The 27,406-nt window shown below is 29.2% G+C and overlaps 1 protein-coding gene across 1 annotated transcript in view; it reads left to right on the forward strand.

The window, feature by feature from the left end:
• The window catches only part of LOC121123371 (uncharacterized), a 232,570-nt gene that overhangs the window by 89,487 nt on the left and 115,677 nt on the right, over nucleotides 1-27,406 (forward strand). The window contains exon 2 of the mRNA XM_040718492.2: nucleotides 21,741-21,773. The gene's annotated coding sequence lies outside the window, so the exon portion shown is untranslated. The remainder of the gene's footprint in view (nucleotides 1-21,740; nucleotides 21,774-27,406) is intronic.

Raw genomic sequence — 27,406 nt, forward strand, 5'->3', positions numbered from 1 at the left:
AGGGAGCTTTTGATCTGTCTTAAATAAAATGGCTTTTCTTTTTATTCTTAGCTAGCTCGAAGACAGGCTGCAGAGTTTGTAAATAAAATACCCGACTCCAAATCCAGTATTTTGAATGTTACTGATATAAGTCTATATATGTACTTTTGAGTATACAGACAATAGTAGGGAATCGTTCACAGCTAAATAAGGTAGAGTTAATTCGAGTCAACAATTCAACGTTCCAATCTCTACTAATAAAATACATTAATGGTAGAAAAATCGACAACCGACAAAAAATATAGCTTATATTTTAATGTTAGTGATTTCATGTATCCTGATGCACACCGTCTTAAGTCTTTTGACATTGTAGGTGGAACTTCAAATAGAGAGATCAGCAATTGCTTGCAAGGACTTTAATTTTACTTTTAATGCAACAAAATGAACCAAAATACAATTGAAAGGTGAAATTCTTTAATGAATAATAGTCAACTTCATTTTCAAACTAATCTGATCCAATATTATAGGGTTTAAACATTACTCATTTTGGCAAACTCTGTAGTCTTATTAAATTTATATAATTGAACGAATTTCTGCGAAATAACATTCATATTGGATAACATTGATAAAATGAATTTTATCCATCACACTGACGGTGTCCCTCAGCTAGTTGACCTTAGGGTGACGGGCAATGCTAGCCTTGCACTAAACAAGGACCAAATAGTGAAATAGAATAGTTTCTTTGGCCAGAAAGGCAAATTGACCTCCAACAACTTCCGAGCCTTTTTTGACGTGTGTGCAGGCGCACCATCCTACTGGAAGACAATGTTCATGTCATTGTATTTGGTCTGGACCCATGGTAACAATGCAATCTCCGCTGTTTTCTTGCCAACATCTATATTTGTACGGACCGAAATTTGTTGGTCACGTTCAAATTGCATTTTCTCGACTTCTAAGACACTTAGGAAGCTTTTTTTTTGAGTATTTTACCGGAACAATTTTCCTTCATTCACAAAAACTTTGATATATGCAGCAAAAAAGAAGTGAAAATATTTTTTCGCCGCACCCGGTGTCATGGATTTTATCAATTACTTCCGGAGTAGTAACCTCAACAAGGCGTCCGGAACGTTCCGTGTCATTTGTGCCCATATGGTCCGACGCTTTTTGCATACAGAGAATACTTCAAATGTACAACTCGGGGCATTCATTACGTCTATCACTTAACCTTTCAACAAATGCTGTATATATACTTATTGCAATTATAGCTGATTCTCAATTAGGGAAATTTTCTTTATGCCTTGATATGTATGTATGTGCATATAATGCAAACAACTATTGATAAATAAATTCAATATATGTGCGTCTATCCATCTACTATATATCAATATATTTTATATACTGAAGTGAATACATTAAATTGAAGAAAATGAATAATTGATTGTTTTCCTTTATTTTCCTCCTTAAACATAAAGTGTACATATTATTAGTGATGAAGATCGTGTGTATTTTGAAGATGTTACAAAAAAGAAACCAAAAATTAACATAGTAACAATTTAATAAATCTTTTGGAGGAGAATAGCTTTCCTGTTATTTTGTTCGATTAAATTAACTAAAATCAGCTGTGACGAGGTAGGAGGGGGAAAAGGAAATAAACTAGGATCCTTAATTTTACTTTGATTCCAACAAGGGCGTACAATTTTAACTCTACAACAACCCCTTAAGGTTACTCTCCGTCTTTTATGAGCAACATAAATGTTTAATCAGGTTTTGAATATAATTGAATTTATTTAGGAAAAAAATTTCAGTACTCAGGAGATATATAATAATGAAAAAGAAAATTCATTCTTTGGATTACCAATTCCAGAAAAAAAAACCGGTTGAGCTAAAAATTACACCAGATTTGTATCACTATATATTAACAATCCGTTTAAATGGGATTTTTAAAGAGTTCACGGAAAAAGCTGGAACGGTACTTATGATATCACTAAATTAAAATCCTTTTTAACATCAGTTCCCTGTTTGAGAATATATTTTTTTTTTTTGGTAAATGAAGAACTGGTATAAAAAGATGAACTTTTTACATTTAAATTACTATTATTGTAGGACAAAAGTTACATTTCAATATATACAATATTGAAAGTATGCATTTTCAAAAAAAAATACACATAAGGTAAGGAGGAATTCTTCTATGATATAGGGGTTTTAACTCCATGATGTTATAATTGCTAACGTATGAGTTGTTTTTCTTTCCTTAGAACTACACTTTAAGCAGATCAAAAAATACGGACGCTGCTTCAAAAAGCATAAACCCATGACCCCAAATGCCTTGTGAATTGTCAGAAGTGGATTTTAACTTCCTTTGTAGCTTCGCCCTTTGCCCAAAACATGTTATAGACTGAGGTAGTCTTATTTTGTTGTAAATGACGAGAAATTTTCCCAATGGGAATTTTCCACACTGGCAATTTTCTCGAGAGTAATTTTCCCCACGGCAATTTTCTACATGGAAATTTTCTGTGCTTGAAAATAAAGGTACTATGTCTAATTACTATACAATATACTTTGATTTAGTGCATGTTATGAAGATTGCATGCAGTAGATGTGACAATTGATGAAGGTTATTTTCTCTTAGGAGGAATATTCGAGGGCAATGAAGGTTTTTATAACTATAATTTTCTATTCTTTTAATGTTTTTAGGAAGGAAAGGTATGAGGTGACTTTGTGCATTGGAGGTCACATTAACAATAATAATTTTTAAAAAAAAGATTAGAACACTACATATTGTACCTAAAGACATTTAATGACCCTGTTTTAGTAAATATACTGTTCGTTTTTTGAAGAGAAACTTTATAATAAGGATTAACTTTACACAAAATATTCAATTAAAAAGTTGTTTAATAATATTAATAATTAATAGCAGAAAATTGCATGAAGGAAAATTGATTGAAAGAAAATTGCCCTAGGGGAAATTGACCTATGCGGAATATTGTCTCTAAAAACCATAATTTTTAATTAGTTTTGAACAGACGAAGTTACTTATAAATAATCCTATGAAACTCTTGAAATTGCCTCAAATCAGCAAAGTTTTGTCTATAGAAACTTCTTTTCATTTATTCTGCCAATGTATACAAATTACCCCAATCCTTTGGTTGATGGAAGAAGAAATCTGTATAAACTTTAATGTAAGGCTAAGTACCTCGCATTGGCTCATCGTAACGTCCTCAAGTGCAAGGTATAAAATACGCTGTGAAGCACAAGAAGCGAGAACCCCTTTCTTGGCTCTCTAACGGTTGTTTGTCAGAACTTGCTCGAGAACTAACTACCGTTAGAAATCCGTGAATACCCTGAAATTCTTACATTCACTTGATTATATTTTTTGTTTGTTTAATCATTATGTGGATCTAGTCTGTTTTCTGTTTTGGATTACAAACTTGTATGATTTTTGACTACTGTAATATATATAAATAAAAATATTCAAACGAAAAATATATATTTATACATTCTTCTACTACGAAAATACAAATATATGTGCTTGAATTTTTTACATTCTTATAAACTTTGACAAAAAGTTTCGAACAAAAATCTGCATTGAAAAAAAAATATATATTATTTTCTTCTGAAGTCTACTTAGTTTAAAAAATTTCAAAGACTTCAAAAATTGGTTAAAGTATTTATTTTTATTTTATCTCAGAACTGATAACACATGGCCTGAAACGTCCCCAGCTTAACAAAGAAAGCACGTTTTTTTTCCCCATCTAAACAAGCTTTGATTGAAATTATTAATATTATTTATTTAAATCTTATTTCTTCTCTTTTTTTTAGCTTGAAAAATATGAAATTGTTTCTGATACATTGATTGTGAAAGAAAATATAACAATATATTTTTACAGATTTCTTTTGAAGGTTGATACTAACTCAAAATGAGGTGAATTAAAAAAAAATAATATACTTTTTAGCACATATGCTAGAAACGAGTGCGGACTTTAAAAAAATAATAAGTCCCTGTGGAATGATTTGGAGCCTCTCAATGTCAACGGTACACATAAGACAAGTTATAGTTCAGCACTTTAGAGATAGCTGATGGTGATTTTCCACGGGCTTATAGCTCACAGCTCCAGAGTCGTAACTATTCGTTGCTCCATTCTTTTGGTTATTATTTTTTTCTTTTTTCTCTGTTGACTTTCGTTATTTTTAGTCCCCAGCTTCTTTTAACAATTGTTTACAACAATGAATTAATTGAACCAATATGCGTCATTAAAAAAAAGTGTTGCATTATAGACGGAGGGGCCTGTATTATTATTCTGTTCAAGTAAATATATCTATAATACATACTTTAAAAACAAAAAGAAGAATGTAATAGAATAAAATGAGTTGTCCTAAATATAGACAGACTGATAAAAAATCAAAAGTTGTCCAATTTCTTTTAAAAAGTATATCTATCGATGTGTTATATATGGTATAATATGAAAACACCGTCTACTATTCTTTGTAGAAAAATGGGAAAGCCAGTAACGTTTTTCAATCTTTTGAAGAAAAGAAATACATAAATCTTTTCTTTCTTTCTTGTTTAAAAAAATAGATAGTAATAATAATAAAAAATTATTCCATGAAGTAAAAAATAGAATAAAATACAAAACCGTAAATTGAATTTTTATTTATTTTTTTCATCAGGGCTTACACACACACACAAAAATAGTTAATCGAAAAATTGTAAAGAAATGAATTTTAATAATAAGAGAAATAATATAATCGATTATAACTTGCAATAGGTAGGGGAGGATAAGCGAAAAAATTAGAGTAATAATATTGATGATATAATTATTATTCATTATTCTGTAAATTATAATGTATTTCCATCGCCAAGTTATATGTACTAAAATATACTCGGCTCTAATCCTTTTGGTTGCTTCTGTTGTCAATTACAAGGCTTCTTTATTTGACTTTAAAATGCTTTCTAAATATGATAAATATTTTGTATGTTATATATATATATATATATACAAGTTGGGATTTAGTACAAGTAGGTGTATCTTTGTCTTTTATAGTGTGTCCCTGCGAATCGTGAAGGAAATTTTCCATTATGAACTTTATCCACATGTTCAATAAGTAGAATTAGTAAGACTATGAGAGTTTACCTATTGATTTTAATGTATATAAGCCATTATATCTAAAGGATACCAACCTTGTACTCTGCCATGTCCTCGATCATAGGTATTTGTCTTCTTCACGTATTCATCCGACAAGTCTGACCACTCCTCTTCTACGGCAGCCTTTAGGGCATTGTACAAACCTTCCTCTAGATCATATGAACAAGAAGCAGTATTCTGATGAAGACAGAGGCCACATAAAACAACGCCTGAAATTTGCAAAGTTATCATGACACAACTTTTATGGTTCGAGGGCATCCTTCCCAGTATGGACTCCACACCCTGGCTAATTTCTTGTGGTATTTTCTTCAGGGAGCGACAGTCCCTGAACTTAATCGAAACTGGTTTGTTTTTGTTACCGAGTGGTCCATTAAAATCTGAACACTTTGAGTTTTACACTTCAACAGGATATAATTTATCAGATCTGTCTGAGTTCTCTTAATCATTAATATTGGAGTACTTTAGTGACAATGGTGGCTTCCAGGCTACGGTGAAAGGCCTGACACGCGATACAGATATAGTCCTCTGTCATGGTGTCGCAGTGTTGGCTTAAAGTGGCTTGTAGGCCCTTGGTGTTTGGATAACGGACACTGCATGTCCCCTCGACATCAGCGCTGTAGAGGAGCCAAAACTCTCAAAAAAGAGTTCAAAAGGACTCAAAAGAGTTTTACAACGGAGAAGATGGTATCTTTAATTGCGGGTGTCAAAAGTTGCATCTCCACCCTAAACGACTCTTCTAACCAACATTCTTATAGATCTCTGGATAGTCTGGTGGAACCCCCGTGATCTAATACACGGGCCGTTGTGGACAAGAGGGGATTTGCCTTGACTGTTTTCTTTAACTCCTCCGAATCAAGTTTGGCATTTTTGACAGAGCCCTTCCTTAACCTTTCAAACTGTCTGACGGCGTACACAGCGGTCCTTGAGACGCCCAACTGAATTTTAAATTCGTCGATCACGTTCAAGTGCCAAGTGCTTGACATGTATATAAACTGTAGAGCTCATGTTTGTACTGTTTTGTAACTAATTCTTTATACTTTAAGACATCCAAATTAATTTCAATTACTCAACCTTCATTAATTATTGAATTAGTAAGTGGTCAGATTAGAATGGACCACCTGCTACATTCTTTGCAGATGCCTGCTTGTCCTTAAAGAGCCCCTTTGTGAAAAAGACTGGAGAAGAGATATGATATATCTAATTGGGTCTTGAAACAAATAATGACGTCATGTATATATTCTGTATCCAGCTTCTTCAAATTTGTCTGTGTGCTCTTGATATGACAAGTTGTCCTAGATACTTGATGGTGCACCATTGAAAAGCTCATCTTCGGTGTTCCTTTTGGGATTGAATAAGTATGTGTGGAATTGATTCTTCAACATCAACAATAGAGGATACTCCTCTCTAACATTTGGCATATCTCACACTTTGACTAACCTATCATATTCTACTATTTACTTCCAAAAGGTTAATCCGAGTATTATACTATTTATTATTAGTCAATTAAAGAGTACAAATATATTATAGATTCCTTTTATATTAACGGGCTCTTATGTAATGTAAAAAAAAACCGGAATAACAGTTTTGTTTACCAACACCTTTTTTTTATTATATTTTTCTCCATATACTTGATTTTCATATCCAAACTAATAAATTATTTGATAATACACTCTTTAAGATAAGGACTCTTCAAAAACATTTCACCCATGTGCGTACTAACAAGCAAAAATAAATAAATTGGCCTGTAAAACATACATATGGTAAAGGCATTGCTTTATAAATAAGTCAAGTTCAAAATTAATGTATTTACTTGTTTTCAATTACATGTATTATTTTGTAAGATCCCAAGTAGCTGTCTCCCGGTAAAATGTGAAAACTATTTATTTTTTAAACTTTTAATGAGAGGCAGATTATATAGTCATGATTTTTTATAAGAATTATTATTATTTTAGTATGGTTATGAAGCATAAAATGAGTAATTCCATATTAAATTAGATAGATGTATAATATACATAATTCATTTTAGATATAATAAAGTAAATCCCTCCATGTATCAAGTATAAAAAACATTACATTTAATGTTGATCTTTATTTCAATTTGCAATAATTTTTTTCCCTTTTTTTGGGAAATATTGCTATTAATATTGAAAAAAATGTATAACTCGGGAGTTTGCAAAGTGCAAATGACTCCGGGCACAAATGATTGATATACTCACACAATCAATTTTTGAGCCCTTTCAATTTTAAACTTCAACAAGATATAATTTATTAATTAACAATAGAATTCCAATCAAATTTATACTTTCAATATATGTGTGTCTGAGTACTCTTAATCATTACTGTAGTCGCCCTTAGGAGCAATGATGGCTTCCAGGCGGCGGTGGAAGTCCTGGGACCCGATGCTGATATAGTACTATGTCTAAGATGGCTGATAGTAGATTTGAGGACATCGATGTTGGGTGACTGACGCAACAGGCTTTTTACTAGAAATGCACCTAAAAGTTATATTTAAGGGGTTTGGCAACTGGGCTGTAGGGAAAGGGTTAAAAAATAGTTCAAAAGAACTCAAGAGACTCATTCAAAAGAGTCGTGCAACGAAGGAGATCATTACTCGTGTCAAAAGTGGTCCCTCCATCCTCACAAGAATCTTTCCACCAACTTTTTGTATACCTCTCTGGCCAGTTTGGTGAGAAACCCAGAAATCTCTTGCATGATCCCACGAGGATTGGAATGGCTGTTTTCCTGAACTCTTATGGTCAATTTCGTTCTTTTTGAGAGAGCTGTTCTTGCTCTTCCATGCTTCAGACTTGTTGACGGCGTAGACGGTGGTCCTTGAGACACACAACTGCTGGGAGTGATCTAATAGAAATGATATGATCGAGTTAACCTGTCATTTCGCAACTTGAACGTAAGCTAAAAAGTTCAGATTTGTTTTGTTTTGTAACCAATTGTTTATGTTTTAATATACAGAAATATGAATTAATTTCAATCACTCAACCTGCATTAATTATTGAATTAGTAAGTGCTCAGATTTCAATGGACAACCCGTTACCTAATGTGTATTTTATACACACATAAGTATCTTAGTATATATCTACCTAGGTATGTAATTTAAAATATTTATAAATAAAGATTTCCTTATCTTCATGATGTCTGAAGTACTTTGCATTTTTTGCAAGCTCTCCTTTGTAAAAGTAGACTTGAAGAGATAAGAGTCCAACTATTAATACAAAATTAAGAACTACCGTATGTCCATGTAAGAGAGGAGATACTCGCATACATGGTGTTTGTAATTATTCTCCGTAGGTAGAGTGCAGTATATTATTCCCTTAATGTTGTGTTTTATTTTATATTATGATAAAAAGGTATAAATCGAAGTAAACAAAAATTTTTGTAGTTGTTGATCCGTTCATTCATAGTACGCATATATATTCATATATTTGAAGTGTTCAATTTTCCATAGAAGGGGAAGAGAGTGTTTTGTTTGTGTTTAATTTATACGTAGTCTTAAAATTATTTGTTATTTCATCTTATACCAACTCGCAATTAAAAAAGATGCAGAATAAAAAATGATTAATTCTGATTATTAAAATTTCACAGTATTGAAATGAACGGATTATAAATCGAGTAAATACCCGATGAATATTAAAATTTACAATGATTTTACAATTATTTTGTCTGGCATATATTATTTTAAATAATTTATGATGAATAAAATGTATTTGTTGTCCTAACCATACTAAAAAAAAAAGTAAAAAAGTGGACATAGAAAATAATTTCCTCAAAAAAAAAAGTCCCGATTTTTCTTGTTCTCAAAAACTTCAGTGACTTGTACACATTTTTGAATGGCTTGTGGACGGAGCATTTTTAATACTAGCTCTAAAAAAATCCATTATGTCTAATAATGTACATTGTCAAAATTAAAAAATAAATATACACCGGCCCAACAACACTATTATTTACACATATCTTTTATGCAAATTTTGAGAGGTTAAGAGTCTTTTTTTTTTCAGCATTTTTCTATTAACTACGTTGTAGAACACATAATTATCTGTTGATTGCTAAGAAAAACATGTTCCTAGTCGCCATCATGTACACGAAGTGAGAGAAGATGATTTAGATAGTAGCGCTCCTCTGCGTGGGGTTTGTCCCAGAAGGCTGTCAGGGAGCAGACTGGCCTTCTAGGAAGAGGATGTATAATGTTTTCATGCATGGGAGACATCGTAAATGAAACATATATTAATATTCATTTATTTTACTATGTTTTTTCAAATAAATTTAGACCAAAGATAGGCGATCTGAGCTATTCTCAGAAGAAGATATTAACGACATGACGATCTAAAAACGATGAACAAAATAAAAAGAAAGAGCACATGCGTCAATTGTTTTTTCTTTTTCATTTTTCAAGATAAGTTCTTAATTACAAACATTTCAAGTATAATTATGGGAAAGGATTTAGCATACAGCTATCGTTGTATTTTGCTCAAATGAATTGAATAGAAGATCCTTGGGGATAAACAGCTTCAGTTTTCTCCTAATGAATCGGAAGTGTATTCATTTTAAACCATATGGAAGAGTAGTAAAAATCGTTGGCAAGACGGAAGTTCCTGACCTCTTGTTCTTAGTTTAGATGAAAAAACCAACGTATTCCCCTTTACAATAATCGAACATGTTCCCAAAAAATCAAATTAAATTTTGGGGAAAGCATATGGTATATACAAAGTTGCCTTTTGAGATTTTTACAGGTAATAGGAGTTAGAATATTGTATTATCCATAAAACATAACAGTTTGATGCCTCTTCCATTTTGTTCCTTCTTCAGAAAAAAGTTGCTTCTTATTTCAGGGTCCCTTTGATTGATTATGATAAAGAGGGATAGGTTGTCTTGACAGTTTCACATTGAAGAAAAAAAAAGGACGGAAAAAGTAATTTTATAAAACGATTTTAAATTACCTACATCTTAGTAGGTAAATAGGCATGTAGGAGTAAACATCCTGTTTCTTTATACTATGGGATAACCCTAGAGTTGTATAAAATATGACCAATACATTATCGATCTATTTTTTGTACTTGGTATTTCTTACGTTTGCAGAATTACATTTTTTGGGGGGTGACGTGGCTTTTGTAAAAAAATCGAAAAACTTAAATTTTTGCGAAAAAAATTTCAAAATCCCACTTATTAACAAAAAATGATTTTTTTGGGGAAAAAAAAATGCAAAACTTCATAGCTTTTCACAAAAAAATAAACTTTTTGGAGTAAAGTTCAAAAAACAAATTTCAAATATTAAATTATTGAAAACAAATCCATAGTTTTTTTCGAAAAATTTCAAAAATCCACACCTATTAATAACAAATTATTTTTTTTGGAAAACAAAATGCAAAGCTGCATAGCTTTTTACAAAAAAATAAACTTTTTGGCATATAGTTCAAAAAACAAATTTCAAATATTAAATTTTTGGAAACAAATCCATAGTTATTTTCGAAAATTTTCAAAAATCTAGAGTTATTAACAAAAAATTCAAAAGTTTAAAGTTTTTCCCTAAAAATTGACTTTGTGTAATAAAAATTCAAAAAATAAGTTTCAAATATTGAATTTTTCGAAAAAAATCCAGCTATTTTGGAAAAATTCACAGTTATTAACAAAAAATTTAATAGTACATTGTTTTTCAAAAAAAAAAAAAAACTTTTTTTTAAAAAGTTAAAAAATATATATAAAATATTGAATTTTTGGAAAAAAATCCATAGTTATTTTGAAAAAATTTCAAAATTAACAGTAATTAACAAAAAATTAAAGAAGGTAAATGATTTTCACAAAAAAAATATTTTGGAAAAAAAGTTAAAAAATATATTTCAAATATAAAATTTTTGGAAAAAAATCCATAGATTTTTCAAAAATTTCAAAAACCCACAGTTATTAACAAAAAATTCAAGAATCCACAGTTATTAACACAAAATTCAAAAATTCAGTTATTGACAAAAAATTAAAAAGTTCATAGCTTTTCACAAAAAAATAAACTGTTTGAAAAAAAAGTTCAAATAATAAATTTTTAATATTAAATTTTTGGAAACAAATCCATAGCAATTTTCGATATATTTCAAAAATTCATTGTTATTAACAAAAAAATTCAACAGTCCACAGCTTTTCACAAAAAAAGAAACTGTTTGGAAAAAAGTACATAAAATAAATTTTAAATATTAAATTTTTGGAAAACAATCCATAGCAATGTTCGATAAATTTCAAAATCCACAGTTATTAACAAAAAAATCAAAAGTCCGCAGCTTTTCATAAAAAATTTAACTCTTTGGAAAAAAAGTTAGAAATATATTTTAAATATTAAATTTTTGGAAAAAAATCCATTGTAATTTTCTATAAATTTCAAAAATCCATAGTTATTAACAAAAAAAAATCAAAAGTCCACAGCTTTTAAAAAAAATATATAACTTTATGGAAAAAAGTTCACAAAATAAATTTCAAGTATTAAATTTTTGGAAAAAAATCCATAGTTATTTTCGAAAAGTTTCAAAAATTACAGCTGTATACAAAAAATTAAACTGGCTACAACCGCCATCCCACCCTCATTGGACGCCCCTGAAAGCTATTATCTATGTATTAAGTAAAATGTGTGTGCTTATAAAAAAACGAAGATTAACATTGAAGGGAGTAATTATTATATGTATTTGTTTGTCTGAGAGTTGAATTAAGTATCCACATCTGAATCTTTGCTAACTATGTCCTTTGTTTATTTCACTCCCTTCTCTTCCTGTGTAAGTGGTTCTCTTCCAAAACTTTATTTAAACAGTCAAGGTTACCATGTTGATATTAGGCTTTTTTCCCCTCATTTTTAAAAGACTGCAATGTTTAATATTTAGAAAAAAAGTATAAAAGTCAAGCATAAACTACGTGGAAACTTTTTTTGAACATATTTTTCATCATGAGTACTGAAAAGCTATTTTCCTTATAAACACCAGTAGCTAATTTGTCTATATGAATCAGTAATTAAGAACACATATAAGATCCACTAAAATCCAATTGGCATTAATTAGAATTTTCCTGTTGCAATGTTGAATATAGTTCATAAAATATACTATTGAAAAATATAAAAAGATTGATACAAATCTGTGTTTATTTCCTTCATTTTATAACGACTCCTAGATAGTCTGATAAAACATCATGATAGTTTGAGGGTTAACGTCGTCTTTCTTCGGTTTCTTACATAACGTCAAGTCATATTTATTACAAATCTATAAATAGAAAATATGTGTACAAATTTTTTTTAGTTTGTTTTTATGTACAAAGGTCTTCAGTGCAATTCAAATATTACATTTGCATATCTAATCATAATCCTAGTAATATTGGAGATTCAAAAAAGAATAGAAAATCATTCTGACTAATCAAATTATGATAATTGACTAAAATTATTCTACTCAGTCAACTTATAGGTCTTCCATTCCTAGAGTTGTACATTCTAAACATTTACTCGCATATTAAACTTTTGGTGGTCGTCAATTACGTCGAACTTCTCCCTCAACTTCAACTGTCAAAAGGGAAATGAAACATTTGGAAAAAAAAACATATGCTAGGTAGCCTTTTATATTTTTCATGGCCAACTGTTAACTATGAATTAGTAAATCATTATTAAATATATAATGAATTGTTAAAATGACTGAGTATGAAAGGCCTTGAATTTTAAATGAAATTCCTTGATAAAATATAAATCAATATAAAACTAAAAATCCTATCCTCTTTTGGAGTGCATAATACGTAGTCAGCTATTTTAAATAATTTAAAATTAATTTAAAGAGTATGCCCATGAAAATAGGTGAAAGAAAAAAATTTGTATATCACAAAAAAAAATCAGCTGTAAGCCTCAATGAGAGAAAGGAAATGAACAAAAATCCCACTTCATATATATGTAGCAACGAAATATAGGCTAGAATTTCACCGATGTCTATCTTCAATCCTTCTTCGAAGGCAACAAGGACTTCCACTATAATCCCAGAGTAAACACGGTTTGTACCTCTATGTCTTTTCGGAGCATACGCATCAGTTATTCCTTTATAATTAGATTCTTTGTATTTTAGAATTTAATAATAATGCCAACAGTTTTGGAAAATAAAAACCCTTGTTCAGATTACCAACTAAAAAAACTGCTCCCACTTTCTAGGGTATATTTTGTATACCTGTAGTTATAATTATTATTTCATTCTTGAGAAGTGAAAATCAAAGTAAAAAGTAACTACGTCTGAGTAGTGCTTAAAAGAGCTGTTTATACTTACCATTTGTGAGCGATTTTTATGGCCAAAATTATTTTTTTTAAAAAGGAGCATTAATATTTTGAAAAATGAGCACCAAAGATATCAAAATGTATTTAAAGAAAAATACAGCTTTTTAATTAAAATTTAAAATAATTAGTGTTATTTTAAATTTTGTAAAATTTATTGATAATTTTGCTATATTTCATAGACAAATAAAGATTTCATCTTTGCATTCTTGCATTCGAACAGTATTGGTAGTTTGAAGCATACCTAAAAACAGTTGAACAACCACATTAGTAGTTGGAACAAATTTTAAATGTGGTGAGATCTTGAGGAGTTTAGTAAGATAGAGGCATTCCATCACTTCTGATTATAGGTTTGACATTTTGCGTAAAGGGAAGATCAAGATTTCTGTGAATGAAAGAAGCTATTTTTCTCTAAAGTACTTTCCCTTTTTTCAAAGATTGTTTTAAGGTTGTTTATGGCTCAAGAAAGTGAACATGATAAATGAGCTTTGTTAAAAGACAAATAGCTTCCAAGGGCCTGGATCTTTAAAAACTGCCTGTGAATTTTCAATAATGAAGATATATTTTTGATTCAATGCACATAAAAATTTCTTCTGATTTCAAAATAGGCTATGTAGTACATAGCAGTCTTGTCCTTTAACAGTGTTTAAGTGTTAATTGAACACCATCCAATCAAAGTTAAGATTTTTTTTCGAAAAAGTATTTCTCTTTCGATGAGAGAGTCTCCCCCAAAAGTTAAAATGATTTATTTTGTGAACATTCTAAAAGGGAAGCCTGCAAGGAATCAACAGTAATATTTGCATGTTTATTGGACTCTTGCTCCAAGACATCCCAGGCATGGTAGTCCAAAGGTTTCAGATACAGCGAGCAAGGAGCCCACATTTCCTTTGCTCAAAACATAAAGGTCTTAAAAATGTTGGTTTTCTAGAAAGTATCCGACTCCAATTACACAATTTTGATAAACTGCACTAATTCAAAATTATAGATTAACACCGGATTTGTTAATATCCGTTATTACTCTCTAGAATCGGTATTTATGGAGTTGTTTCTGTCCTTGGACGGACACCTGGCACGGAGGCACACAATAATGGCTGCAGGGCGTTGTTATTCAGAGAAAATCTCAAGAATTTTTGTATTTATATTAGCATTTTAGTCAGTTGAATCTGATGAGTATACTTTTCATAAACATAGATCTCAGTGTTGCCGAGTTATTGAGGCCTAAATTTGTTCTGAATTTATCATTTCCACCCAGCCTAAATAAGTATAATTTTATTTATTACGAAATGCCAGTGCTAGATCCTTAATTTTCCTCACTGAAAAAAAAATGCATACGTTTTTGGCATTAAATTTAATAATAATAAAACCAAGTTAGGAAACTTTTTCCATGTTATTTCTTTGTTATGTACATATCAAGAATTATAAAAAGTTTTTCATAAATTACCATTCTCATCATCATTGAAGATAAAATACGTAAGATGTTGTAAAAAAAAGTTATTTTTTTACTGGAATTGTTTAGACTCATAATAAAAATAACTTTTTATGCTTATTCCTTGATTTACTCAAATTTTATTTTGTTTATATACATATGTATTTATAAAAAACAAAGTTTTTGGTGTTTTTCAAGAGGCCATGTCCATATATTACACTCTTTTTACTTTTGGAAGGAGTTTATGGTTCATTAGTTTTTGATTACTTATAGTAAATAAAATAGTTGAAATAAGTATAAAAATGTACCAAATTTGAGATATTTTATAGATAAAAAATGATGTTTTTTTTGTTTTTTGCTGATGTTGTTGTTAAGAAGAAAAACAAAATAGTTAGAAGCTAATGTTTTATAGCAAAAAACGGTGATTGTGCCCTTTTTACAATAAATACAAATAATAATGATTATAAGGCTGTGGCAAACAAAAAAATCATTGATATAATGTGGAAGTTAGGTTTTAGTATAAGTAACTGGGTGAACGAAGGTTTATTCTAGAAACGAGCTGTTATCATTTGTTGGAAAAGTGAGGAACGTGCATTTTCCGTCCAATTATATACCGAGTGGTCCGTAATAACCTGAAACCTTTCAATATTAAACTTTCACAAAATATAATTTTTTGATTAACAATAGAATGTTAATAAAATTAAAATTAATACCCTAAATAGATGTGTGTCTCAAATACCTTAATCATTAATGTAGCCACCCTTAGTAGCAATAATGCCATCAAAACGGCGCTGGAAGGCCTGTCATACGCTACAGATATAGTCCTCTGTCGTTCCAGTGCTGGTTGATAGTGAATTTTGGAGCCTTCGTGTTTGGATGAAATGCCCAACTGATTGGAGTGGGTAAATTGAAATTGTTTGATTCCATTTAAGCGTTATTCTATGGAATTGTACGTAAGCTAGAGACCTTAAGTATGTTTTCTTTTGTTAATAATTGTTTATCCTTTAATATATCGAAATATGAACAATTTCAATCCCCCAATTATTGAATTAATAAGTGTTCAGATTTAATATATATCACCCGGTTTTACAAAATAAATGGTTTGACATAATAGTTTATAAAATAATTGCAATTTAGTTCTTGAGTTTGTATTGGTGCAATTGATGAAAATTATTTAATTGCTTTAGTTTCTAATATAGTAGAAAAGAACGATTTTTTTCAATTTTATTTTATGATTTGAAATTTATAAAATTATTTGAACAAAAAAAAAAATCAAAGGATGTTTAAATTAGAAACGCCATTTTCCAATCTCCAATTTAATTTAATCGACTAATATTCAACAATTTTAAGAGAAAGATACATTGTCTATTATACTGTCAATATTACTATGCTTCATTCACAAAAAAAAATATATTTCAATATTAATTAAAGTCTGAAGTTAAATTATGTGTATTTTCTTAGAAATACAATCATTAATAATATATAACAAAGAAAATGAACTTTCGAATAAAATTAATCATTATTATTTTCATCAATTACAATCAATCGTCAACAAATCTAATTGCAGAGTCTTAAAAATGCAATTTGAGTAATATATTATAATTAAAAAATAACAATTTAAAGGCATTTCTCTTATTAATCTGTTAACTACATTTGTCACGTGTCAGCATAAGTGATAAAAAATTAATTTTTCTAGCTATTTTACTTCAAATGAATTGATCATTATGCACTCATAACAACAGCAAAATATTATTTTTGACCAAGGGGTTATTATAAGTTGGTAAAACTTTGAGCTTTTTTATGACGTTCATCCTTTGAAAGTTAAGGTCTTAGAAATGGCGGTTTTTTTAATAGGAGACAATCTATTTTTATGTTTATTATTTAATATAGAACTTTGGTCAAAAATAATATAGTAGCACTTAAATCTTCCATCCAATGAATCAAAAACATTCATAACTATAATTTAAAGAATATAACTGAATCAATTATCTAAGGTTACGTATCGATTTTCACAAGAGCCAATTCCAGCCTGTTTTTATGTTGGCAAATTAATTTGTTTTATTTTGTACCCTATTGAAAAATTTGAAGAGTATGTACATTATGGATTTTGATCAGCGGTGATAAAAAAACCTATACAGGTAGACTTATATTTAATGCTTATAAAATATAAAAATAATCATTCTTAATAAAAGTGAATAATTTAAAATGTAAATATATATTTTTTTTAATAACTTGACTGTACAAAGACAAAATAAAATTTAAAAAAGTAAGCTACGTCACACTACGGGTCACACTAAAAAGAAATTAACTAAAAATTGATTGAGGTCAGCCTCACTTCCCTGGGGAAAGAAAAAAGGTATTGTATTCCAAAGACTTGTCGATCTGTAATATAAGCTATCCTTAAAGATGGTATTGTGAGTGAAGAGTCTTGTTTTGAGGAAGAAATAGCCTTTATTAAGTATCCAGAGTGGGTCAAATAGGTTTATCTTTTTGTTTAAAATTCGGTGGAGCGTAATTATATCTTTAATAGTACGTCACGTCTATGAGACAAAGTGATGAGGCCTTCTCCCTTTATTTTGCATTCATAGTTCTTTTTATTTCCCAATGATGGAAAAAATGAGACAAACATGGCTTACAACTTTTATAAGGACTTAATCAAGTAGTTTCTCAAAGGATTCCAGATCTCAGATCCGTACATTAAAAACGGTATAATATAAAGTTTTACCATAAACGATGGGTCATGAGTTTTGAAGCTTCTTTTAATAATTTCCAAGTTTGGATTGGACAATAAGACTAGATGTGTATATTTATGGGCCTACCACCTTAAGAATTCGGTGGATGAACTCTCTTTTGGAGAAAGGAAGCAAGGATTTATCCACCCAAGTCTTAATGTGATAAATCCAATAAATATACACATTGATTGATGAAGGATATACTGTGAAATTTGTATTGAGTAAAAAACATAACAAGTTCATGAGGTATTTACGAAGGTTAGCTTATGCATTTCACAAATGAGATAATAATAATATGTATGTTGTATAAATTTTGTGCGAACAGAGTATATTTGAAAAAGTTGAAAACATTTTTTATTTAAATTAAATGCACTTTAAATACCGAATCAATGAAGGTTATTTGGCATGGAGGATAATTGGTATATTTCCTACGTCAAAACGATTTGTTATTTGCTCCCTCATAGTATCCCACTGTTAACATAGTTACTAAAAGCAATTGATAATTTAAGACTTTTACCATGAGCAAGAACAATATAAAAATACATTTATGGTTCCTTCTCCTCTTTTTGTCTAAAATTAAAAATCCTTTTTGAAGAAAATGATTTCCCTCAGGCCCCTATTTTTAATTAAAAGTAAAGGAAATAGGCAAAGCCATTTTTAATGCAGACTATTTTTTATTGTCGTATGACATTTTTGTTCAAATTTATTGCGTCATTTTGAAGGTCATATATTTTTTACAATCAAGCGAGGGGCTTAAGGCAAGTGCATCTAATATTAAACATATAATCATCACCATCTCGTAGCTGGATCAAATGTGGAAAGCTCTATTCAAATATTGAAATTTCCTATTTTAAGTATTACTCTATTATATTTTTCGAGTTTTAATAATTTGGGTGAAAACTAATACGAGTTGTTCAAATGATGCACAGAGTGGAGACTTGGAACTTGTTGTAGCATGACTAAATTACGACAAACGTGATTTTTATGGAATTAAGAAAATACTTCTCCTTTACTATCATTAACAGCTACTATATAGCAGCGAATAGATTGGCAGCTTTTAAAGATGAAAGCTGCGTCTGCTGTCATGATGGTAGAGCAGAGTGAATCCAATTTGGAAAAAAGGGACAAAAGACATTTGGACAGGGAAGAAATCGCACACGCATTGCATTTTTTCCTGTTGCTCCGAGATTTTTTCAATTAGAGACATGATACATAACTAAAACTTTTTTTATTTTTTTCAACAATCGTTTAGTTGCGTAATGAAGCCTTAGAATTAAGAATAATGGGGATAGTTTGGGATCCGCTTTGTACATCTATTTTGAAGGAATTTGAATACTTTTCTCAAAAGTTGGCTACATCCAATTATTCCCAGCTTTGACATTCTTTATTCGTACTTAACTAATGTGTGTGTACGTTAAGTATTAGCCAATTGATCGATGCATCGTCATATGTTGTATTTATTCATAATCAAATAAGTAACTATAAAGGAAGACAATTAATCAAAATGTTGTATTGTTTAAGAAGAAGATTGCATTACTTAATCAAGGATTGCCTTACTATTTTCTTTAGACGTATAAGTATATATATATATATATATTGTAGGTATGTTTCATACATGCAAAAAATGCATTGGCGTGGGGAGGGGGATAGTGAATAAAATAAAATAGTTATTGTAATGTTCAAGTACATTGGAGGATAATGATACTTTCATTTTTAAGAAAATAAATGTAGTTTAAAGATTGAGTGAATAGATACATATATATTTTATCAAACCAATATTTGGATTTTTTATTATTATTGTATGTATATAGGTATGCATATTAGGGTGAAGCCAATTGTTCTACTCATCACATAAAAGATTAACATGTATGAATGGAGTGACAGAGCTCAGTAGGCTACACACTCGGTTTAAATTATTATATTTTCAACTCAATGTAGGTAGGTTTGATTCACGTTTCCTCTTAGAAAAAGAAATAAATATCATGCATATTTACTTACAAGACACTATTCATAGGTCAGGTATATTTACTGCGAGTACAAAGTCAATAAAATGGTTGAAAAAGAGACACTTTGGATTTTTAAAATAAGTTTAATTTTTAAATTTTTTTTTGACATTTTTATATTTTAGCTTAGGATCATTTCAGATCTAATCCCTAAAAATGACAACTGTTTACCGAACCACCTCAGAGTTCAATGAAATTTAGTATATTCTAGATCAACATATGAATAATTCCTGATAAGTTTCTTTTTTCAATTTTTTTACTAAGCCTGGGATTCAATTTGAATAAACAAAGTATTGATAGAGAGTAAAAATATTTGAAAAAAGTTTAAAAATTATTTGTTTACATATTACCTTATTTTGGAGTCATAACCTTAATACAATTTTTTTCTCCTGTGCAACTTATTTAATATTGATTATGAATAAAATTTAATAAATAAGTATTTTTTCTGTGCAAAATCGTCTCACATAAAATGGTTTTTATAATTTATAATATTAGCTTATATGTTTACATTTGGATATACAAATGGCATTATTATTTTAACATAAGCTTACGAATAATATAAATAAAAGTCCAAATAAAGATCCATAGACTCTTCAAGGATCCAAATTTGTTATATTACAGTCATCTTATAGAATTAATTTCACCTATGATCTTCTTTTTCTTTCCATTAGGATCCGTTCAAATCTTTTATTTGTTTCACACGTTGAAATATTCAGCACAGTAGGATAATAATGATTATATGTACATTTTTAATCTGCTTTTTACGACCTACCAATAATAGATCTGTAACTTCATTTTGGGATTCTCCGCCCACCCATTCATAAATATAAATCTCATAAGCTCCTGAGCATAGTATATTTATTTTTAGAGTATTTATGTGGGACACAGCACAGTCCTTGACTTCAATGGTTCCTCAAATTCCATAGTCAAGAGGGATTCGATAAAGTGAATAGGGAAGCTACAATATCCATGGCTAGAAATCGCCCTTCATCAAATCCAAGAGCTTTTTGTCTGGTGTCAATCTAGTGGCTTTTAACGTTGCTATTATGAGATGGTGTTGTCGACAGACGAAGCTTTTTAGGCCCATGCCTTTCACAACATTCCTGATCGTCCCTTCACTAGGGTTGTGCTTTTTTCGAGCTTGCACATTCAGGTTTGAGGATTTCCCTCAATATTATCTCCCACGGCACACATGAACTCCTCCAATCGCTTGATGTTACCACTCCCAGATTTCGGTTCATAAGTGCAATTTGTCATAAACACCTTGATCCTCAGACAATTGGCCGGTTCACACCCACAACTTAAACCACCTCACAAAGAGGAACTCCGGCGTAAAGGAAATGAAGCACTATACGTTTTTAGACGACATCACGAAATAGACTTTGCTTACAAAAGTTGATTGATGAAAAAGACTGGTCTCAAGACTGCCCTTTCAAACAATGTACGTTTCATTGCACTCTATTCGAATTTATTCAAGTTTGAATCCATTGTGCATTTTTTCTTACTCAAATTTGTTATTCAAAAATTTAAAAGGCCATATTTGAATGGCCCATATCCACGGATTGTAAATGTTCAATTCAACTACGATCCGAAGCGGATCATGGATGATTAGTTGTGATAACTATTGTATCCCTCATAAATATTGTATGTAGTATATAGGAAGGAATGTACATGAAACATTTACAAAAATAAGAAAATTCAATATTTATTTAATATAATTTTAAGAAAGCGTTCGATACAAGTCTGTTTAAAACAAATAAACATAATTGTTCCTCTATTTATTTACTAAAAAAATAAGGTTTTTTCAACAAAAAAATATATATTACATTCTAGGTATACATATGGGTTTAGTATTGATATAAGAGGCTTAATATCTTTTGATATACCAACATATATGTATATAGAGATATGTATTATATATACTTTTTGCTATTGTTTTCTTTTCTATGTATATATTTATAGTATAGGTATTATTCACTTTTACGATTGAGATATTTGAATATCCAATAAGCAACTATTTACATAAATGTTGTTGATTATATTATAATTCAACTAAACAATTGGTTTTTTATATATATTATCGTTTTTTAAAGGGTTATTTTATCAATTACATCTAAATATAACTCCTTTAAAAGTGGCTAAATATCTTTATTAAAATATATTTTATATTTATAGGACTCGGCAGAAGTGTACGGACAATAACTTCGGGTAAGTTTATATAATTGCCTTTTAAGACAAAATTTATAGCATATAAAAATTTAAATTGAACAATTAGCTGTTATATCATTCATTATGATCACTGTCGGCATATATCACAATTTGTAAACGGGACATAAAGGCTGAGCAGTCCCTGAATTCTATTTATTTTTTAGAAGCGGAACATATTCCATTATATGGCCTTTGTATTTAATATATATTATTATGAATTTTAAAAAAATGTGTTATAAAGTTCAAATAACATACCAACATTTTTGTATGATAATAGGTTCATTTTTGTAAATATTCTACTAATTAATTAAATAAAATCTTCTGGAAATTAAAAATACTGAAATACGCTGTTATTTTTTGAAAAAATTTCTTAAAAATGAAAAAATGACATTTGATAAAAAAAAAAAAAAGATGAAAAGAATGGAACAATCATTTTGAAAACGACAGATATTTCAATGAAACGTCAATTTTTATGTATCAAATGTATATGCAAACGAACTTTCAGACAATTTCAAGTAACTTTATATTATCTACGAATCCAATATTTCATTAAAAATCCATTTTTTGCAACCGAAAAAAACAAAGTGCAACTTTACCCATAAGTCTTTGATTTTGAATAAATTTAGATAATGTTGTTATTCGTATAGTTGTTTTTTGAACCCCAACAAAAATGTGGGCACCTTTTTAGGACTCACATACACAAATTCTATTATATATATACAAATAATGTACCACATTAGAAGTGGACCAATAAATTTAAAAACTTTCACCTTACTGTATAATAATAATGATATATCCTTCTATTGCCTAGTTTTATAAATCTTTTAGTCTAAAATGTATTAAAAATATGCCAGTACATCTAATATTCATATTGTAGATAACATTTAACAATTTAAATGGAAAGAATAAAATATTTTTCTCTGAATTATCTTACTTTTGTATACCTTAAGTAAGATATTTTGTAGGATTTTCAGTACCTGTTACTTTGATTTAATTCTCATATCAGTATTTATCATTTGTTTCAAGTAGTATTCAAAGTATGTGAGAAGTTTTTTTTTTTAAATTCTTAAATACATTTGATGAAGTTTTATCATTAGCAAATATGTTCATTTTACATATCAACGTTATGCCCCAAGATAGCGTCTCTTTTAATTATGATGTAATATATGACGTCAGTCAAAATGCTCTACCATCAATAATATAATTCCTGATTTGTCAATCAATGAGGATTCAATTGGACAAAATTATTTTTCAAAATATGTAATATATTTCTTTTAAAAATTATAAAATATTTATTGTGAATAAATTACAAATGAAATTGTTCATAAAAATCTATAAAACCTTCACATTTCTTTCCATTTGTGCAGGAAGACACATAAATAAACCAGTTGTATAAAAATGAGAAAAATTTGATTTACAGATCCAGCTTTATCATTGTACTGGTCCTGGTTTTAAAGTTTTAATTTACATTCCCTCAATGGATGGAGTATCCCAAAAATTCGTATATTTAATGTATAGTATATTTTAATATATTGAAACCAATACTCTTCATTACTTCCATACTTACTAAAAACTCCATTCATAGACTTAGTATTTTTGTATGTAGAAAAAAACTCGTATTTCTAAATGTGTTTAATATCTTGTGGTTGTAAGCATAATTTTTTAAAGACCTCATTTAAAAAATATATACACATTTTTAATTTAAATATACAAGTTTTCCAACCTTTTAAATTACCCATTCTAGAAGATTATAATTATATTTGAGGGAAGTTCACCTCTGAGTCTAACATAGTTATATATACACATATATGTTTAAAAATATATACGGACCAAACCTTTCTATCCTTAACAAGATATTTAACAAATTATAAAAACATATTATTTTGACTGGTTTTTGTTTTCCTAGTTACTTCCTCAAATGAAGTAAAACAGAAGTTAAGTTTGGCCTCAGTTTGTTTGTCTATATGTTAGTTTTTTTAAGGAGGATTTCGGAAAAACTTACTTTCCGATCTTTGTATTGAGATTGTATATACTAACAGTTAGAAACCATTAAATTTTAAGAGATGAATATCAAAGAAGGCTTTTGAAAAAATTGAGATAAATCTTCAACATAAGATTGAGGGTCTCGTATCCAAAGAGCATTAGATCCTTTATATTGCAAGGATGAAACTTAGTCCCATTCCGTATGGTCTACAAAAGTATTTTTGAGGTCTATCGAAACATACAATTCATTAAGTTTATGATGCACCCCGTAGAGGATAGAAATATGGATTGCATAATAACAGATTTTCTACTATCAATTTATTAACATAAAGTAGCCTTTCCTCAGTAACAACATTGGAAAATTACATTAGCATGATGACAAGGGATGAAAATTGTTAATTTTTAGCTAATCCGTGTTTTTAATTGGTAATCTGAAGAATGAAATTTCTTTTCCTTAGCAGTTGCTTTTATTATTTAATTCATGAGTAGTGAACATATTTTTTTTTCTTCTTAAATAGATTCAACTATATTCAAAACCTGATTGAACAGTCGTGTGTGCTAATAAAAGACAGAAAGTTACCTTGATGATTTTTTCACGAGTTATAATTGTAAGTCCTATTTGGTGTCAGAATTGAGATAAACATCAAAGTTTTTTTTTAATCTTTTTATGTGCCCTTTACTTGGTTGGATGGAATTTCACTGATTTATTATAATTCAACATTATAGTATTATATTTATTCCATCTAAACTAGGAATCTTTGGGTGAAATCCATTTACATAAAGTATATTTTTTTCTTTATGTAAATCACCTGGGCGTGAATCTACACACACTAAGCTCAAGAGAAAAACTTCTTCCCGAGCGCGTTGTCCATGAGCACGGCGATTTCACATTAAGACCTTGCCAATGTGCTTGTTTATTTCATCCCCCCTCATCCCTTGTCATTACTGATTGTAACTAATCTTCTCCAATACATTCTTTACTTTGTCAAAGTTACCATTTTGATTTCTTTTTTTACGTGCCCATTATTCACACGACTTACATCACTAATGATGGAAATCTCTGACTCACTTTATTATTTACTTTACACAAATCCACTTCCTGTTTTTGTTTTTTTATTTTTTAATACTTTGCTAAGGATTCTCTGAAGTTTAAAGTTTTATATTGATGCATTAAATTATTATCGCACGGTTGACACAAAATAAAAATTTATTGTGGAAAAAAAAATTAAAATAATAACTCAAAGTAAATTTTGAGCAGTCAAAGTCACAAAAACATGGGACAAAACGCAATACCAACCACAATTACGGAAATTGATTTTAGGCTCTATTGAGTGCCTATTCTCGTTTACTATGCTTAGATTTTTCTTTTATCATTCTTAAATACCTTGTATTTTAATTAATCATGGAAATAATAGTTACTCGAAAATTAGCTACTTTCATGCAAATTGATTATTAGCATTAAATATTTACGTCGTTATGTATTTATTAATAAACACAGGCAGGAAAAGCTTCATATATATACTTAATAGATTGCAAATATATATTGGCTTATGAATACCATTTTGTATTCAAAAATACTTTATATAAGTTGTAGGCCTAGGAAAGGAATACTCTATTATTGAATGACGTATACCTTCTTTTTTTGACTTACTAAAACTATTTTTCGAAATAGGTTTCCCTGGCGTTGCCTGGGACATTAAGAAATTAAAATGATAAAACTGTTCAGTTTCATATAAAACAATAAATAAAGACCGTACATTTTTTTAATTATTCTTACTGCGCGTTAGTATCTTTGCACACTTCCTTTTAAAATGAGATTATAAGGCTTAGGGAAGAAAAAATACATGTTTTGATCTGTCGTTTGCTCAACTGTCATATGACTGTCAAAAATCTTCTGTCTTATTGTCTCCTCTTTTTTTTCTTCTGTAAACCTTATAATCTCTTTTAAAAGAAGTCTGCAAAGATATATACCAACATGCAGCAGGAATCATTATAAGACTTTTACGACCTTTATTTTTTTTATATATTTTTTATATAGCGAAATTGCTGCAGTTTTAGCCAATTTATGCGGAAAAGTAGTCGAAAATTGGGTTCAACGATTGGACTTCGTGAAACGTGCACGGGGTGGTCATTCAAAAGACATCGAATTTCATTCATAAATTAACATGAATGTATTTTAACGGCAAATAAAGAAATCGTTGATATCTCAAACCGTTTTCGTTTTATTTAAAAAAAAAAAGTGTAAACGCTGTTAATGAAAACCCCTTTATTTTAATTGTCTAAAAATTTATTTTTAGAAAAATGTTTTTTTAAGGTCCTAATGGTATTAAAGGCCATAAAATTGATACCAGAACCTTTTTTTGAGCTTTAAGGACCTACATGAAAATTTCAGCAAAATTTGTGCTTTGATTTGTCCGTGAATCCCAAAAACACACACATAGAAAATCACATATATGTATGATATGACGATCATACTTCATAAAGATAGCCTTTAGTTGGTCAAAAACTAAAGAAGAGAAAATATGTCTTACTTTAAAGTAGTTTTTTCCAACAAAGTCAAATGCCAATGTGTATAATTGTGTACATATTTTGAAAACTATGAACATGAAAGAGATGTTGAAAGGATTAAATAGTAGAAAATGAAAGAAAACATAATTAGACAATTATCTTAAATAAATAATATTTAGAGTATTTGTGGTATTTATTGTACGCATCGTTTATATATTGTAATTATTATCTTATTGATATTGTGAGGATATATGATGATGAGATTATTTAAGGTAGACTTACTGGAGAAGTCGGTGGGATATTACTTGTAGTCAAAGAGTGTCAAATAAATCCTGATTCTAGGTGTTAACAGATTATACTTGTAAAACTACTTGGTTAAACAGAATATGTAGACATTTCAAAAGCTATTCCGTGTTGATAAGTATGTTGTACCTGCACACAGTGATGACCAATGATATATTGTAAAAGACCAACCAAAAAAAATTGAATATTCAAATTGTGTTTTTTTTTAATTCACCTTTTTTCCTATAACATTTTTCTTTTATAGAGCCTTAGACAGTGGCTAATTATTTCAATTGAGCTACTTTTGTCATTCCAACAATCTCATTTTCAAAAAATTATGAATTTAAAATTCGTTATTTCTTTCAACCAAAGGAAAAAATATTTTCCTTGTCAAATAAATATCTGAAGGAATTTCTATTTGAATAATCTTAAGAAAAACAAAAAAATGTAAATCTTGTTTCTTATATTCTGTAAATTAAAAAATGTTTTAATTAATATACATTGTTGATACTAAGAATTTATAGAGTTTGCATATCAGTCTTGGATACTTTATATATTTATTATAATATATGTCACGTTAATATTACAAATCTTTGTATTTTTAATACTGTCAGCTATTTTTCTATTCAATACTGTCACAATCGGCTGCTAATATGTCTATAATCCTCTTACAAAAACAGACGCAGAACTTACTGATGTATTACGATCTAAACTGATCCACGTCAGCCTTTAACTCTGCAATTTTTATATATGACATCTCAACAAAAGGAATAATCAAGTGAATTAGCATCTATGCTTTTGGATGTTTCCATCCTCATCCAAAAAAAAAATTACATTATTTACAGTCGTCCTTGCCACTT

The sequence above is a fragment of the Lepeophtheirus salmonis genome, chromosome 8, assembly GCF_016086655.4.
Source record: "Lepeophtheirus salmonis chromosome 8, UVic_Lsal_1.4, whole genome shotgun sequence".
Classification (NCBI taxonomy): Eukaryota; Metazoa; Arthropoda; class Copepoda; order Siphonostomatoida; family Caligidae; genus Lepeophtheirus; species Lepeophtheirus salmonis.